The following is a 19,040-nucleotide window of genomic DNA, read 5'->3' on the forward strand; positions in this document are numbered from 1 at the left end:
CTTTGAATTGGTTCATCCAGTTTGAAAAGTAATATGGTATGGTATCTAAGATGCTCCTAAAATATGTACCCTTTGCATATACTCTTTGACCCAGTGACAATACTACTAAGCATATATCCCAAAGATATCAAAAGCAGAGACGGAAGTGTTCATATATACAGAACAATTTTTATCAGCTCTTTTTTGTCGTAGCAAATAATTGTGGAAAAGTGTTCTTGTCATTTGGGGGGATTGCTGAACAAATTATGGTAAAGGGATGTGCTTAATATATTTTATTATGATTTAATAAGAGATTAAAATATAGCTTAAGAGGAAACTAGAAAGGCTTGTATGAAGTTAGCAGAGTCAGAAGAACAATCGATATAATAACAACATTGTAAAAGAAATTTTTTAAAGACTTAAGATTTCTGATTAATGCAATGGCCACATTTGACTATAGAGTACTGATGCTGAAAAATGTTTTCCAGCTTTTGGTAGAGAGATAATTGACTATAGATGCACAATGACCTAATGTATTCATTTCTTTTGTTTGACTATGTTTATTTATTTTTCAATAATAAAAAAGGCCTTTGGGTAGCAGGAGAGGTAAAAATGATATAAAGGGGAAAAATAAAGTAGTGTCAATGAAGCATTTATAGAAACACAGAAGTAAGGAAAAGGAAGTTCAGAATGGAACAATGGAAAAGCAAATCAGTGTTGGTACTATTGTTCTTAACATATGCTTTTTAAATTATATGTAATAGAGACAGTTTCATTTATATTTTTCTTTTTCCATAGGACATATTCATGATTAAGAATCTTTGTCAAGTTTTTAATTAAAAAATAAAGGAAGAAATGAAAACAGAAATTGAAATTACTCTAACTAAAAAAAAAATAGTCCTTTTAGAAAATACAGTACCAAATAAAAAATCTATGTTATTAGACTTCATAACTGCCTAACCTCATATTACCCATAACCTCCCTTGCTTACCTAGTTTTCCTTTTTTCCCATCACATTCTTACCAAAGTGGCTTAGACTCTGTCTTCCAGACCAACAAGACATGCTAATCCTCTCTTCTCATTTTATCCTTTAAACTATCAAGCACAACAGGTTCTCTGACCAGAACATAAAAGATTATACTCCTGATATATGTTGCCCTAGTTACTCCATATCTGCAGTAATTGAATCTGTATTGTGCACCACATTTTAGAAAGGTTTTTTGACAAACTAGAGTGATTGAATTGGATAAAGACCTTCACAAAGGTGCTATATGAAGATGAATTTAAGGAATGAGAAGTAGGCAGCGTGGAAAAGAGAAGAGCTGTGTTAGGTACCTGAAGGACTTCCATGTGGTTAGTGAGTAAAACTTAATTCAAAGGGCAGAACTAAGAACAATGGATGATGTATTTATTATTCACTAAGACAGATTTATCTTTGGTATAAGGCTACATTTTCTCATAGCATCTTTCCAAAAAGTATAACTGGCCACCTGAGGAGGGAATGGATTCTTTCTATAAAAAGGTTTTCAGGTGTGAAGACTGGATGACCATGCTTTGAAAATTGTAACGTGCTCTCCTGGCAGTTACAATTACTAGTCTGTCCTAGACCCACCAGAGTACCTTTGACCACTGTCCTTTGCAGTGTGAACTCTACCCGGCTCGCCTCCTCTGAGGCCTTCTAAGGTCTCTGGCCACAATCTCTTGAATCTATAGCTTAATAACCAGTAGCGCACTCAAGAACAACCACGTGTAATCTTAGAACCCTTTATTATACCTACTCACATAATGCCCTAACTGATGCCCTGACTTGTTGGTTCCCGAGTGAACACCTGGTCAGAAGACCCACGTGTTCACTACCAAAACCCTTACCTCTTTTGGCTATCCATCTTGGCTTGGCCACCCAGGCTGGGAAGCCAGGGTGAAGAACGCCAGGTTAAAGAGAGAGCGACTGCTGCCTGCAGTGGGCTTACATAGGACCTGTGAGGTCACACACACAGCCAATCAGCGAGAGAGTCACCCATTACGAAGCTATCTCAATATGGCCAGGATCCCACCCAAGGGCAGTCCTAATATCCACAGAAATTACTTCCGGACCACTCAATCTCCCGATTTGCTGTGGCACCCATTTAAAGGCCCCTTAACAGAAAATACTGAAATTCTAAATGTCAGTTTCAACTAAGGAACTGCCTTTAGAAGTTCCTGAGCTGTCTGCAAATTTCAGTTCAATCCCCTATTATTTGATGATTAGTTTATTATTTTGTTTTATGTAGATCTTTCTCTTCTCTATTCTTTGATGTGTAACTCTTTACCTTAATCTTTGCTCTCTGTGTTCAAACTGTTTCCATCCTGCTGATGTAATTAAAGACTATATAAGATTGTTAAAAATGTTATGGAGATCCATTCTTTTTTGTTTACCATGGGTCTACAGTTCAAGCATATAATAATCTGTGTATTAAAATGTTACTGTGTTGATAAGTATGTTTGGCAGCAATCTCTAACACAAATACCTGAATAACTTTTACATCAGCATATGTCTGAAGGAAAGAAAAAGGCATATAATGGATTTGTGAACAAGCTGAAACATGACCTGAGTAAATACATCATCCAAGAAATGTATGATTGAGAAATAAGTTTAACTGAGCACGTGCCAATAGGGAGGGCATAATCTGTGGACAGTCAGTGGACCTCATTGATATCTGCAGGAAGAGACAGAAAAGATACCTTCGTCCTCTCAGCATATGAGGGATAGCATACACAAGGACAACCCATTATAGGAAAATATGGAAAAATATAGAAAAATATTGTGATCTACAAGATACAAAGGAACATCCACAGTGATGGCCTCTCAGACCTATTAGAGTGGTAGAGGAAATATCTTTAGAGGTATGCATAAGAACTTCTGCCAACTCTGAGAATTCTATCCTGATCAGTGACTATCACTCCAGGCTCACTGTATCAAGAAAGCCCTCTGTCTCATACATAACCTCAACTCCTTGATGCCATGTATACATCTTTTATTCTCTAAATTCCTCTTCTACTCTAACTAAAAAAATAGTCCTTTTAGAAAATACAGTACCAAATAAAAAATCTATGTTATTAGACTTCATAACTGAAATCATCTTTGTCAAGTTTCCTAGATGGAAAATGTAGATGTATGGATCTACTCTCCTGTGTCCCCATTTGTCTCCCCTGTAAATTTCTAGACCAAAGTGACCCTCTTTGGAGGCTCTCTTTATGTTTTGAATCTATCATTAGAATATAAGCTTCTTGAGGACAAGAATTATATGTGTCGAATTTTATTCCCAGCATTTGACACAAGATAAATCCTTACTGAATCCTAATTCATTCAGTCATTCAATTTAATTTGTATTTTGGACCAGATAACCTCTAAGTTTCCTTCAAAGTCAGGGTTTCTGTGATCCTCTGATTCTGAAAATATGCCTCTCTTTTGCTGACTCTGAAGACTGTACAACCTTGTTCTACATGACTTAGCCCTCTGGTGGTGGTGAACATGTGGCTACTAGGGTTATAAATTTACAGCCATATATGGCACTTCAGACTCACCTACAAACTGTGTGTGCTTGTGCCATATCTTCAATTCCTTTGAGGTTCACAGGCTCAAAGAGGGAACTCAGAGCCTAATAAATAACTCCTATTGATGGCACATGTCCCTCCCGCCCTTCCTTCCAACTCTCTTTAGGTTCTGCCAGAGAAACTTTTCCAGACTAATCCCATCTGGCTCCAGTCATTTCAATGACTCCAGTAGCAGCAACTGACCTCTCCCAATCTCTGCAATTTAATCCGCCTCCATGCCCCACATACTTAGTATGCATACTTCTGTACATTTTTTCTTTAGTTGATATAAATAAACGTTCATCCTGTCTCCCCTATTCATTGGATCATAAGCTCTTTAGGGAAACAGCTTGCATCTTCATCTTTATAACTTCCCATAGCACATACATAAGTCTGTAGTTTGCAGTTTATGCAGGAGTAAAGGATCAGGGGGAAATGCTAGTTGACTGGTTTCAGAGTGATTATTATGAGAACAGCTGTGGAAATGTGATGGATTACTTTATCGGGGAAACTGTAGTTTTCTTTTGTAAGAGAATGATATCTATAATGCTATAAAAAAATCTTTGCATGACTGAAGGTGTTCCTGTTTGCTACTATTAGAAAGGTGGTAAAGTCACTACATGACAGGCAGTCCTGAAGTATTTTAATACTAAAAAATTATGTTATAAAAGTGTATTCCAAGAGAAAAAATCCTCCTGAAAAATAGCAACAATAATAGCTTACTATTGGTTATGGGGTAATATTAACTCAATGACTATACTTATAGAATGGGACTAAGGGCTGCACACCTCAAAGTTCAGGAAGCAAATAGTTCAATGATATTCAAAAATGAAATAGTTTCTGCCTTCAGTGAACTTATAGTCTGTTGAGGGACTATAGCATGAATGATGAGTGAGATAACATTAGCCACTATGGGGAATCAAGAAGTTTTCTGGAAGAAATGATATCTGAGCTAAACTCTTATAATTCAGATTTCCATCCTGCCTGAAGCACTTAGCCCAATTGGTACAGAAAATAGTGACTACCTCAGTGGCAGAATTAGTGCAAAAGTTTTGGAGTAAATCATCACTCTTCATTCTAGCTTCTAAAGAGAGATATATGCCGTTCTTGTCCTCTTTTGCACTAACTCCAGGGAAGGAGGGTCGAGGTAGGAAGAAAGGAAGTAGAAAAACATAAGGGAAGCCAGAAACTCAACATGTCCCTTATAGGATTTCCCTGTGTGTGTGTCTCTCTCTCTCTTTATCTTTATCTCTCTGTCTCTATCTTTCTCTCTCCTTCTCTTTCTCTCATAGAAATAATATTTTCATAATATATTCACACTGGAGATAATGTTTAAGTGATAGTTAAATAGCAGGCCTCTTTTGAATTCATGTGTGTTTGGATACATTTGTAGTGTCAACCTGAAATAAAGAAAACAGAAAAAAAAAATAGCAACAAAAATAGAAAAAAAAAAAAAGCCTTTCAATTCAGGCTAAGGGAATTGCAATTCAGGGCCCCTGTAGCACCAAATATTGGAATGGCTAACAGGGGCAAAGGGAACAGAGTTTAAGTGACTACAGGAAAGAAGTCTGTTACAAAAATTGTTTTGCATAAAAACCAAAAGTCCATAGAGAAAGCTAGGGGAAGCGGAGGTAGATAGAAGAGAATATCTACTCAGAATAGTAACTCAGATTTCAGACACAGCAACAGGGAAATCAATGGACTACTGGTCAGTTGGGTTCAAAATCAGGTATCCCTTTCTGATATCTGTAGTTAATAGTAGCATAAAATTAGAAGCTCGGGGTTCAAATCCTGACTCTTCCATTAATTGTCCTATGTTATTGGCAACTCCCCTACCCTCTCAGGGCTTCAGTTTCCTCATCTTTAAGCATCTCTTTCTTATTTGTATGTAGTTATCTCAGGTTCCACCAGAAATGGATGTTTGGGAATAGGGACTCTTGAGAAAAGTTGTATATGAGTGCTTCTGAATTGTTCATGGAGAGAACAGGGGGAAAGATAGTGGAAGAAGTAGAAAGAGATAGAGTTCAGATACATTGTCATATAAGATGAAATGATCTATCTCTAAATCTAAGTTCCAGTAAAGGTGTGGTTGAAATCACCCCATTTGGCATTGGTACCTTGAGTAGGTAAGAATATGAATTAGTCAAATAGAACTGAATGTGACTACATTTCTAAGATCATAATTGAAAGAAGAACCATTACTCTCTTTCCTTCTACCAGAGCATGGAGTCATCACAGTATGGTAGAAAGAAATTTACTTTTATGTTATGTGTTAAATTTCCAGGTCAGTCTCCATCTCCCTTCCTGACTTAAAATCATTTGTCCTCAGTTTGCACATTTGTAAACTATTTTGAAGTAGGTAGACTCTAGGGTCCCTTCCAACAATATATCTATAAGTCTATAAAGGTAACATTTTAAAATACTAGCTTTAATCAAATACAAAAAGGAACAAAAGAAATATAACAACTTGTTTTTATTATGTTGATAATATACAATATATTCATATAGTTATATAAAATATATTCATATATAGGCATATGACCTTAAATCCCATGTCAGTCTCTTACTACTTTTGTGACCATGGGGAAAGTATTTGAAACTCTCTCATCTTTAGCTTTCTATATTTAAAATGAAGTAGTTGGACAAGATGTTCTTTAAGGTCCCTTGCAATTTTAAAATCTGCATGCACAATACTGAGCAGTGGCAGCACAAAGGTACTAGTGAGGGTCTACTTTGGGTTTCATTTGGCCAAGTCCACTTTCTCTTAGCAACCCCCTCCCACTCCCACAATAGTTTCCCTAGTCATCATTCTGGTGTAAAGTCATCATCATTGAGGTTCCTTGCATTTTCAATATAAAAATATACCTCATTATGTGGAGTATGGAGGTAAGTGGCAAAAGTGTCCACAAAGAAGGGTAGCATTTTCTGTGGCATGATGCTGAGGAGAGGGTTATAATGTCATAACTCAAAATATTTCCCCAAATTTCTGTCTCAGTGCCTGAAATACGTATTTACCATTAAAGGCAGGCCTTTGACTTGAGTCATCATTGCTAAAAGGTCATAGTAAAACTATATACATATATGTATATATATATATATAGTCTAAATATATGTATGCATATATAGTTTAAATATATGTACATACTTTAAAATACATATATCTGTTGTTGTTATTGTTTGTTCTTCATTTTCAAAGAAGACCAGTGACATCACAGGATATCTCATGAGTGAATTAGATGTAAATGAGGCAGAATTGCACAAATTGCCAACCTGACAGCCTGAGTCATTAAAGTAAAGGAAGACAAAAATCAAGACTACTGGAAATAGCCCAGGGTTCAGTGGATGACCTTGATATTTTTGATGTCTGACCAAACTGTAAGCATTTCAGCCACCTTCATGGCCACTGAAACAAACTGCTGGGAGTTTGTCATTTGTGCTTGTCATTAATGGTATGAAGGAAAACAACTTTGAAAGAGGTCAGAATATTCATCAAATTTGTGACTTCAGAAAACTGATGATGAAACAAATCACCTATCTCTTTCTAGGGAGGCAAGGGGTTTAAGTTGCAAAATGTGATAATATGTATCCTCAGATGTGTTCATTCTGCTGGGAGAAGTCTTCACATGCTTTGGGCAGACATTCCCTTAACTTACTGACATGTGTGTGGCCTGTTAGTTTCTTTCGACCTGTTTTAGCTCACCTTCTCAGCAGGTTTACCAGAATGTGACTCCTATGCATACTAAAGTTTCTTGGAGCCACAGGTGAGAGTTGAGTTAGGAACTTACCAAGAATGGATGAGCGGCCCTGAGAAGAACTCAGCAAGCCCTCTTGCCAAAGGTCCAAGTCCTTCTCAAAAACCCATACACTCAATCTATGTTAATCACCAGAAGAAGGAGGACTGGGATCTATTAACATATTAACATCTTTCATTAATGCATTAACTAACATTGAGAAGTTCTGAAAGCAAATAATAGGTCTTTGATAGGCTGAGAGAATAAGACAGAGGATAAGTTTATGTTTTATGATTGAGGAGGAAGCAAGGGAAATGTCTGAAGCACGAGGCTCTGTCTGAGAGGGGGTATATATAATATAATATCTCTAAGATGGAGATAGAACGTAATCTCAATTAATAAGGTATTCTTCTCACTGAGATCTTGTTATATGTTATCCCTCTCATTTTACCCAGGTCATACAGATCTGCTGGTTCCATACAATCTGATAAAACTTTACAAATTTATTTTTCATTCTCACTGTGAACTTAATCATTAATATAACATTTCAATAGACAAAAATGAATAAGAAGACTGTATAAGAAACTGAATATATTTCACATACTATGAGAGATACAGAGACAGAGCCAAAGAGATATAGAAACAGAGGAGCAAGAAAGAAAGCTTAAGTCATAGATTTAAAGTTGGAAGGAAGCATAGAAGTCATATAGTCTAAACTCCCTCATTTTATAAAAAAAGAATTGAAGACAACTGAAGTTAGGGACTTAGGTATTCATCTAGTCAGTGTCAGAGGCAGAATTTGAAACCAGCTTGTTTATCATCTAATTATATATTATACTATATAAATGCATACATGCTAATATATATATATATATATATATATATATATATATATATATATATATATATATATATATATATATATATATATATATATATATATATACACATATACACATATAATTTAATGAGGGAGTGAAAATTCAGCAAAGTGGCACCGCACATAGAATGTCAGGCCTAGAGTTAGAAGGCATGAGTTAAAATATGGTCTCAAATACTTTACTAACTGTTTAATCCTGGTCATTTCATTTAACCATATTTTCCTCACTTTCCTCATCTGCAAAATGAGGAGCAAAAGAAAGTAGGTTAAATCCCCAGGTTTGTCAAATGACCTGGAGAAGGAAATGCATTGTGAGTGATTACTCCAGTATTTATGAAGAAAACCCCAAATGAGGTCATGGAGAGTTAGTTGGACATTCAAAATGACTGAACAACAACAATAAAATGTCTTATTTGTATCTCTTTCTACAGCTTTTTTATTTTACTTTTTTTTCTATGTATTTAAAATATTTTATTAATTCTATTTTTTTATATCTAATTAATCTCTCTGTTTCCCTCTGTTTTCTCTCTCTCTCCCTCACCTCTCTCTTTCTCTGTTTTTGTCTGTCTTTGTCTCTATCTCTATCTTTCTGTCTCTGTCTTTCTCTCTCTCTCTCTCTCTCTCTCTCTCTCTCTCTCTCTCTCTCTCTCTCTCTCTCTCTCTCTCTCGCGCGCGCACACACACACACACACACACACACACACACACACACACACACACACACACACATTCATGAAGTCCCTTAAACCCATTGCCTCCCTAGAAAGAGATAGGTGATTTGTTTCATCATCAGTTTTCTGAAGTCACAAATTCGATGAATGTTCTGACTTCTTTCAAAATTGTTTTCCTTCATACCATTAATGATGATAAAATATATGACCTACCTTCTAACAGAGACAAAGATACAGAATGGGATTCAATTCTGAACATGATTAATGTAGGAATTTGTTTTGTTTGACTATGCATATTTGTTACAAAGGTTTTGTCTTTTTTTTTCATGGGAGGGCGAAGGGGGAGAAAATAGATTTTTATTAATTGAAAAAAAATTGAAAAGTCAGGGAGAGAACTGGATGTATATAGCTTCAAGATTAAAATAACACCTTAAATACAACCTGAACTGATTGTGGGAAATGCCCTAAGTAGGTCCTAGTTCTGCTGCTTCCTAACTCTATAACCCCTAGGCCAGTCATGTCAATTCTCTGAGTCTCATTTTCCTAATCTGTTAAATAAGAGGGTTGGAACATGAATGAAATAACACAAATGAAAAGATCACTGAGTGGAAATCCCTAAATAACTGTAATGATTAATCTTTATCATGGAGAAAAGAGAAGAGAATTATTTCATATTAACATGGCACAGTGAAATTTGGAGACATCACTGGATTTGGAGGTAGAAAACCTGGATTTAAATCCCAGCTCTTATTAGTTGTGGGGCCTTAAGCAAGTTACTTAACACATAATTCCCTACATGTAAAAAGTGGGAATTGAACTGGTTGATTTTTAAGTTCCTTTCTATTTATGAATATACGACTTCTAAATTCCTTTCTATTTATTGTCTTATGACTATTTTGGTAGTGAGGTAGGGCATTATGGGTACAAAATGTCATATTTTGTCAAGTATAGTCATTACAGCCATTGGTTTTATTTAACTGTTTTCCATTCTTTTAAAGGAAGAGTCATTGGTGGGGCAATTCTAAAGAAATAACTAATGAAATAGCAAAATGAATTGATAACTATGATGGAATTTACTCTTTTCAACAAAGTGATTCAAGACAATTCCAATAGACTTGTGACGGAAGATACCATCCCTATCCAGAGAGAGAACTTGGAGACTGAAAGTGGATCAAAGGATAGTTTTTTCACCTTTTGTGGTGGTCTTGTTTGTATGCTTGGTTTTTTCCTTTCTCATGTTTTTTCCCATTTTGATCTGATTTTTTTTGGTGCAGCATAATGAATGTGGAAATATGTTTAGAAGAATTGTGCATGTTTAACCTGTATCGGATGGCTTGCTGTCTTATGGAGGGGGAAGGAGGAGAGTAAGAAATTTGGAACACAAGAAAAATTTTCAAAGATGAATGTTGAAATCTATCTTTGCATGTATTTGAAAAAATAAAATACTATCAAAATAAAAAAATTCAAAACAAGTCTAATTGTAGCTCTAGCATAAAAAATAAATTGATAAAACACTTTTTCAGTTAAGAAAAATAGATAATCGGTTCCTATGATCATTAAGAATCTCAATTTAATTAATTTCATAATTCCTCTATAATTTGCTTCCTTGTGGTGATCATAAAATCATACTGGCATCAGAAAAAAAGGAGAAGGAGAAATGTTAGAAATCATATGGAGAATCTATATTTTGTGTGTTAAATTGCTTGTCTGATAAGTTCCTTGAATATATGGCTCCTTGAATGAATGCCATCTCTCATGTAATATGGAGTAAAATTATAAATTAGGAACTATAGTTGCCTTTGCTCTCAGATAAATGGAAATGATTACTCACAACCTTTCTCCTTCATCATGGAATTGGCAATTTAATTATCACTTTTAAGTAATAGCAGGAGAACAGGGTTATGTTGATCAACATTTCAGTTAATGATAAGGGATCTCCTGAAATAAAGTGTTAATGCACTAATGTTCTATGATTTTGCCAATGTATGGCACACCTTACTAATGCAGGTTGCAACCAGCCTATGGTCCAGTAGATACATTTTAGATCATTGTTTAAGGAAGTGTTTTGCTCAAGGTTCTACAGCTATTAAGTGTCAGGGCAAAACTTGAATTCAGGTCTTCGAGTTTTCAGGTCTCACACTCTACCTGCTACTACCACACCAGTCTCTAAATGGCCTACTGGTATCTTCAAATAGACCTATGGTCTCATTACTATAGGCATTCCCCTAATTATGAAGATTATAGCCTTCAGCAGCATTCCTGTTAAGTGCTTAGTCAGTCAACCTTTTTTGGAAGATGTTCAAGAAGGGGTAACCAACTACCACTATTCTACTTTTGAACTCTAAATGCCTGGGTTCAAAGGCCAGTTTTCATTCTCCAATAGTCAAAATGAGCTAGGGTAGTTTCCTGTAGTTGTATAGAAATCACACCTTATACTTGATTATCCTGGAGGGTTTGGACACCCTCTTTATACTAACTTGACAATGGGTGGGGTTCTGTGGGCAGCATATAGTGATTATATATATATATATATATATATATATATATATATATATATATATATAAAATCAAGGACAATTAAACAGCCAGATCTCACTTTTGGACACAATACTTACTTATCTAGAGACTGGCAAGACACTTATTAATAAAACTTTGCCTGTGTTAGCTCTCACCTCCTTGAATAGAAGATTTTTTTGTTTCTGTTCATTTACTATCAAGGGAAATTATTCAAAAAGAAAGTAAAGGAGAAGTATCTACATCTTTTAAAATATGATTTTACCAGCTGGAAAGAAAAATGATCAAACAACAAATAGGAAAAGAATGAAGGAAATGAAAAAAAACTATTACTAGGAATATTACTTACAGTACTTATAATGTGTCAGGTAACAGGGATACAACTATAAGGAAACAACAGTCCCTGCCATCAAGGATTTTACATTTTAATAAGGAGAGGCAATATATAGAGCTGGAAATGGTGGAGGTAGGAAGTTATAGGCAGCAACCTATTTGGAAATATCAAGAAAGACTTTCTGGGAAGTTAAGGAAAAGGCTCAACTATCAGAGAAAATGATTTTGTTCTCTGCCCCTTCTAGATCTGTGGAAGTCAGTTTTGAGCCTGTTTCTCATCTTTTATCTTTTTTTCTTTCTATATAATAGTTGTTTTTCTAGTATGTTTGCAAATATTGTTTTACTGATTTCATATTTTATCACTTTGTATAAGTCAGTAGTTTTGACCTGGAATCCACAGATTTATAAGGGATCCCTAGTTAGATTTCAGGGGATCCTTGGATTTGGATGGGGAAAAAAAATCTTTATTTTCACTATCCTCTAACTGAAATTGGACATTTCCTTAAATTAATTACAAAACATTATTCCAAAGGGCCATAGGCTTCACTAGACTGCCAAAAGAGTCCATGGCAGTAAAACTGTGTCTTTTTAAAAGCACATTTAGTGTAGGCTTTTCTACATTTTTTTCATGCATTTCACATGTATTACAATTGTGATATAAACAAAATCAATGCAGCTAAAACATGTAGGGAAACAGTGAACTGAAAAAAAAAAACATTACTATAAGTGTTTTTGATAAAGATCTGATATCCGAGTTATGTATGGAATAGATCAAAACACTTAAGAACAAGAGCCAATCCCTAATGGATAAATGATCACAGGGTATGAGTATGCAATTCTCAAAAGAAAAAGAAACTATTAACATGGAAAAAATTTGTTTCAAATCATTATTAAGATAGATGAAAATTAAAACAGCTTGTAAATTCCCCCCACAATTGTTGGAAATGAAATGGGTAGACATACATACTAATACATTGGTGTTGGAGCTAAATATTGATTTAAACATTCTGGAAAGCAATTTGAAACTGAATTTAGAAAGTCATTAAATTGTGCATACTTTTTCTTCTCAGTGATATCACTATTAGACATATACTCCAAAAGAAATAAGAGAATGAAGGAAAGAACCATATGTAGAAAAATATTTATAGCAATACTTTATACTATAGCAAAAAAAAAAAAAAAAAAAAAAGTAACCAAAGCAGATTCCTATCAATTGGAAAAAGGATGAACAAATATAGTATATAATTGTAATGAAATGTTTCTGTATTTCCAATCTTTTAAAAATTATTTTATTTTCAATTCATGGAACAAAACAAGCATTTCCATAACAGTACAATTTAAAAAAAAGATGATTGTACATTTTAGGAATATTTTCATAGACATCTATCAATTAATGTAGAATCATGTGAGTAAAACCAAAGGAACAATTTATGCAATAGATAACATTTTAAAGAAAGACAATTTTGAAAAACTTAAAAATTCTTATCAATGTCATTTTTAACTATTGGTCCAGATCATTAATGATTATCTTCTTGAGAGGTGATGGACCAGGTACAGAATGAGATACATATATCTAGGCATGGCCAATGGTTGCATTTGTTGTGTTTGGCTATGCTAACTGGTTACAAGGAAGATGTTTTCAAGGGTTCTTTTAAAATATATTTTGGGGAAAATTGGGTGGCATAGGGGAATAATGATAGTAATGATATTTCCCAAAAGAAAAGATTGTTAATGAAGCATTTAAAGAAAATGCTTAAAAGAGATCAGAAAAAGATTCAGGAAGCCATGCAAAAAAGTGAGAGAGCTGTGAAATTCTACTGCAAAATTAAATATACTTCTTAAATGAATATAGAGTTTCTTCCCTTTTCCACTATTTCTTTTTTATGGAAATTTTCATTTTTTTATCTCAAGTTGAGAATAACAAAAGTAATTAAAACTATAATAGAATTTAAAATCTGTGATTACATGTGAAGAGGGCATTTCTAAGTGAAGAAACTTCCTTTATTATAGAACTCAGTATCTTCTGCTTAGATGCTTAGAATCCTGAGAAATTGTGACTTTTCTAGAGTCACAGTATGTTTCAGAGCTAGTAAATAAATCCAGATTTTAAAGCCCAATTTTCTATCTACTATGACACATGACTTCTCAACAACAAAAAATATTTAAAATAATGTTTAAAAATATGGTATCCTGGAAAGTATATTATGCTGGTTTGGATAACCTCATCAAGTATGCCACAAGCATTTATTAAATGCCTACTATTTGCCATGTACTGTTAGGTACTGGGGATTTAAACTCCTTGAGGTCAGGGACTATTTTTGTATTTTCTTTGTATCTTCAGTGCCTTTGGAATCATAGACTCTCGAGACTTTCTTTCTTTACATAAAAAATAATATGAATAATACCACCTAGATCTTGCTCACTAGACTTGGCCCCAAAAAAACTTCCAGTTATTTCTAAAAATCAGATATACCCTCGAAAATAGAAGACTAGTCACTACTAACATTATTTAGAACATGTTGCAGGCTCTGAAGGGAATTCCCAAAGTTCTAGAAGAATTTTTGATAAATGAGAGTATTAAGGGAATATATTATGTTCTAACAAGTCTGAACAGTTTGAAAGGTTACAGCTACTAGTTTGGACACTCAAGTTCTGACTATTTTCACTTAAAAATCAAACTGTCAAATGCTTGAGAATGATACCTTATTAAGTTTTTTGTTATATTTTAGTTCAAGAAATGGGCCATGCATTTAGAAATTTAATTTATGATTTTCAAATGTAAAACAAATATGTGTGTGTGTGTGTGTGTGTATGGATGTCAAGGTCACATGACTCTAAAAGACTGGGGGAAGACATTTGACCAATAACACATGGAGTATCCTGCATTTATGTAATTTTCTGGGTAGTATGAAATAGAAAGAATCAAATCTATCACCCCTAGAAATATTGCCTAGTAGTCTGACATCATGAGAATCTGCTAAGCCAGCCTTTTGGAGGTCTTCCAATCTAAATGACAAGCAATATCTCTAATGGAAGGAAACTCAGACTAGGAGAAGGTCAAATGTATTACTCAAATCAGGAATGCAGTCAGGGCCTAGCCTTCCAGCTTCCAGTCCTACAGTCCCAAGTATGGCAAGGGTCCACACAAATGTAGCCATCTCTATACATATATTTCTGTAGGGCAACAGAACCCACTAAACCAGCCACACCCCAAACACAAACTGCCCTCATAAACCAAGAGCTAATTAAACACAAACAAAGTTGTTATCACCCACTACATAGGACATGGTGTATGGAAAAGGGTGTTTAGGGGCAGCATATGGGTAGCCAATGGCAATAACTGGAGCTTTGTTGGGAGAAAGCTTCGGGAACTTTCCTAAAGGGGAGAAGAGAAGGTTGGAAGAAAAGAGAAGGAGGCTGTTATAGGGATGAGCAGGGAGGGCACTGTGGTTAGTCACTGAGAATTAAAGGCCATGTGAATGCCCTGGTAATTGATACAGCAGGGAGGCCATTTTTACAAGGGATCTTGGAAAGGGGCCATTACCAGAGCAGATGTTTCTCTATGGAGGCTACCCTCAGGGGTGAGGGCTTCTCGGGCCAAGCTGAAAAGAAGGTGGGGATAGTGGGCAGCAAAAACTGTATCCCCCTCTCCCGGTGGCTAGGAGAAGAGGGTGGCCCGTTGTTAAAAGAAAACATTTTAAAGTGCCTGTTTATGTGCTGAAGTAATTTCTAATTACCAGAGGCAGGCCCCGTGGTCTGGTGGAGTTATAGAAGGGAGCTTAGAGCCAGGACAGGGGTCATTCTGTTCTTCATTCTGCTTTTGGCCCTCTCTTGGGTCTGGACACAAGTCACTTAAACTCCAGAGCCTCAGAACCCCAAGCTGTCCTCTTTGGGCAGGCTGGCCCATTCAGCCAGCACTTTGCAGCTGAAGTTCTCAAGTAGTTTCTGAATGCAAACTAATTATTACCATCCCTTTGAGGCTAGAAATTATTATTATTATTATCATTATGATTTTATTGACGGTGAACTGAGGCACATGGAGGTTAAGTGATTTCCCAACAGGGGCCAAAATCCATAAATGTGGCTAAAAGCTAATCTTGGGCTCTCACCACTCAGCCCCACACCCTCCCCAGACCACACGAGGGAACTCACAGGGTGTTTTGAGGATAAATGCATGTTTATTCAGCCTTTGGAACAACTCAAATCAGGCCCCTGTAGAAATACAAAGAATTACTAATGCAGATGGAGTCTTTATATTCAAAGGCACACTCCTCTCACCAAACCATTGGCTCTGTGAGCAAATGTCTTCTTTTTCAATCTTTTATCTTGGCGTAAATCTAGGAAACATTGCATTGTGCAGACAGGAGATAGTCCAATAACTAAGCTAGCCCATACACTTCATTTCACAAATGAAGAAACTAAGGTTCCAACGTGTTTAATGATTTCTTTAGGTCAATTAGTCAATGACTATTTATTAAGGACCTACTATGTTCCAGACACCAAGCTAGTTGCTGGAAACAGTGACAAAGAATAACATAATTCTTATCTTCAAGAAATTTACATTTTAATATAAAGTAGAATGGTACCCAATCTGGAATGTCAGTATTTAGTGGTTGACTATACATGCCTTCTCTTATCCCATTTGGTTGACAGAACCTTAAAAATTATCTTTGAGGGTTAAATTAACCTTAAGAGTTATCAACATGTCAAACATATATTCCATAAATAAAAGATAATAAATGTATATATGAATAAGTACATAGATATGCATATAAATACACACATATATTCTAATATTGCTGTTCAATTATTTCAGTCATGGACAACTTCATGACCCCATTTGGGATTTCTTGGGAAAGATACTGGAATCATTTGCCATTTCCAGCTCATTTTACAGATGAGAAAACTGAAGCAAACAGGGTTAAGTGACTTATCCAGGGTCACATTCGTTAGTAAGTATTTGAGGTCAGATTTGATGGGTCTTCCTGACTCCAGTCCAGAGCTCTGTGTACTGTGGCACCATCTAGCTGACCGCACACATATATACAAAAAGTGATTACAAAAAGGTTTGAGTAAGAGAACTTCTAGTTTAGAATTCTGCTTACTAAACAGAAAATTAAACAATTAAAACAAAGAAATTGTGAGTATATTTTAAAATTTAATTCATTTTTATAGGATTTTTATGATTCAAGGATCACATATCTGGAAGAACCCTCAGAGATTATTTAGTCCAACTTTTTCATTTTGAATATGAGGAAACTGAGTCAGAGTTAAATGACTGATTCAAGGTTACAAAAACAGTGAATATCAGAACCAAGGTTTGAACCTAGTTTTACTACTCTGGATGACAAAACTCCTAAGACCAAAAAGCCTTAAGACTTAAGGTCTTAGCTAATTCAGACTCTAGAATCAATCTGCCTAAAAGAGATATTATGTTTCTCTTTGAAGTTCAAGGATTACAAAGAACAGAATCCTCATAGCCATATTATTTGTGAAGAATATAATCACAGCATATGTATATTTAACAAGTATTCTTTTGGCTAAAGAGCTGTAATAGATGTTCAGTACTGACTCCATTTGCTTGTAGAAATAGATCTTATTTAATATTCCAAGCCATACACTGCTCTATTTTGACACAGATATATAAGGAACTTTTGGATCATAAATGCGGTTCAAATTGAGATCTTACATATGATGGAGATGCTTCTCAAAGCTTCTGACCTTGTCCATACCCAAGATGGGATACATATGTTAAATGGTTGAATATACAAACTTCCTCTTACTATATATGGCTGAGAGAACTTTTGGAGTATAGGATCATCAATTACCCAATAGACATTTATTAAGGGTCAAGTCAACTATGTTCTAGACATTGTGTTAGGTTGTGGGGATGAGAAAAAAAGGAAAGAAAGAAAGAAAGAAAGAAAGAAAGAAAGAAAGAAAGAAAGAAAGAAAGAAAGAAAGAAAGAAAGAAAGAAAGAAAGAAAGAAAGAAAGAAAGAAAGAAAGAAAGAAAGAAAGAAAGAAAGAAAGAAAGAAAGAAAGAAAGAAAGAAAGAAAGAAAGAAAGAAGGGAGAGAGGGAGGGAGGGAAGGAAGGAAGGAAGGAAGGAAGGAAGGAAGGAAGGAAGGAAGGAAGGAAGGAAGGAAGGAAGGAAGGAAGGAAGGAAGGAAGGAAGGAAGGAAGAAAGGAAGGAAGAAAGAAAGAAAGGAAGAAAGAAAGAAAGGAAGAAAGAAAGAAAGAAAGAAAGAAAGAAAGAAAGAAAGAAAGAAAGAAAGAAAGAAAGAAAGAAAGAAAGAAAGAAAGAAAGAAAGAAAGAAAGAAAGAGAAAAAGAAAGAAAGAGAAAAAGAAAGAAAGGAAAGAAGAGAAAGAGAGAAAAAGAAAAAGAAAAAGGAGAAAAAGAAATAAAGAAAAGGAGGGAGGGAGGGAGGAAAATAAGAAACAAAGAGATAAAAAAGAAGTAAAGTCCTTGCCTTCAAGAAACATGTGAAAATGTACACATAAAAGTGTATAAAATATATATATATATATACAAGTCTATTAAAATATATATTCATATAAGTATATTAAAATACACCAAAATATACATATGTACATTTGTAAAATATATAAATATTCTACAAAGTATCAATGAAAGAAGATGCTCTATGTATCCAGAGGAGGAACTGATAAACAGAAATATATGTAGAAGTATGTATATATATATATATACATATATATATGTATATATATATGCATATGTATATATGTATGTATGTACCAGTATCTAATGGTAACCATGTCTACGGAAGGAATGGAGGGAAGGAATTTTTAAAAAGAAAGTTATATGATAACTTTATTATATATTTAAATATATATATATATTTATTTTTATTTTTAAATATAAATACATATATATATTTAAATATATATATTTTAAAGGAATAGCAAGTTATATATTTAAAAGGAACAGAGTTGCTGTTTCATGTACAGTCTTTTTCTTTTTATAGAAATCCTTATATTATTTCATAAATTAAAAATAAAATTAAAATAAATATAAGATAATTTTTTGGTTGAATACTATTAATCAGTGGGATTGACAATGGTAAATTTAAAGATGGAAGAAATTTAAGCCCTTCCAATTACAGAAGAACAAACTGATGAAACCCAGAGAGACTTATTGATTTGTCCAATATCAACCAAGTGGCAGAACTAGGAGTTTAATTGAGTTTCTGTTAATCCAAACTGAGTATTCTTTTCCCCAAATGATCCTATCGCTACCTTGATAACAAATATTTCTATTAATGAAATGAAATCTTGTTTGTCTAACACATGGAACATGACTTGATATATAGTCACAAAACTCATGTCCCACTCCATC

This window comes from Sminthopsis crassicaudata, chromosome 1, assembly GCF_048593235.1.
Source record: "Sminthopsis crassicaudata isolate SCR6 chromosome 1, ASM4859323v1, whole genome shotgun sequence".
Lineage (NCBI taxonomy): Eukaryota > Metazoa > Chordata > Mammalia > Dasyuromorphia > Dasyuridae > Sminthopsis > Sminthopsis crassicaudata.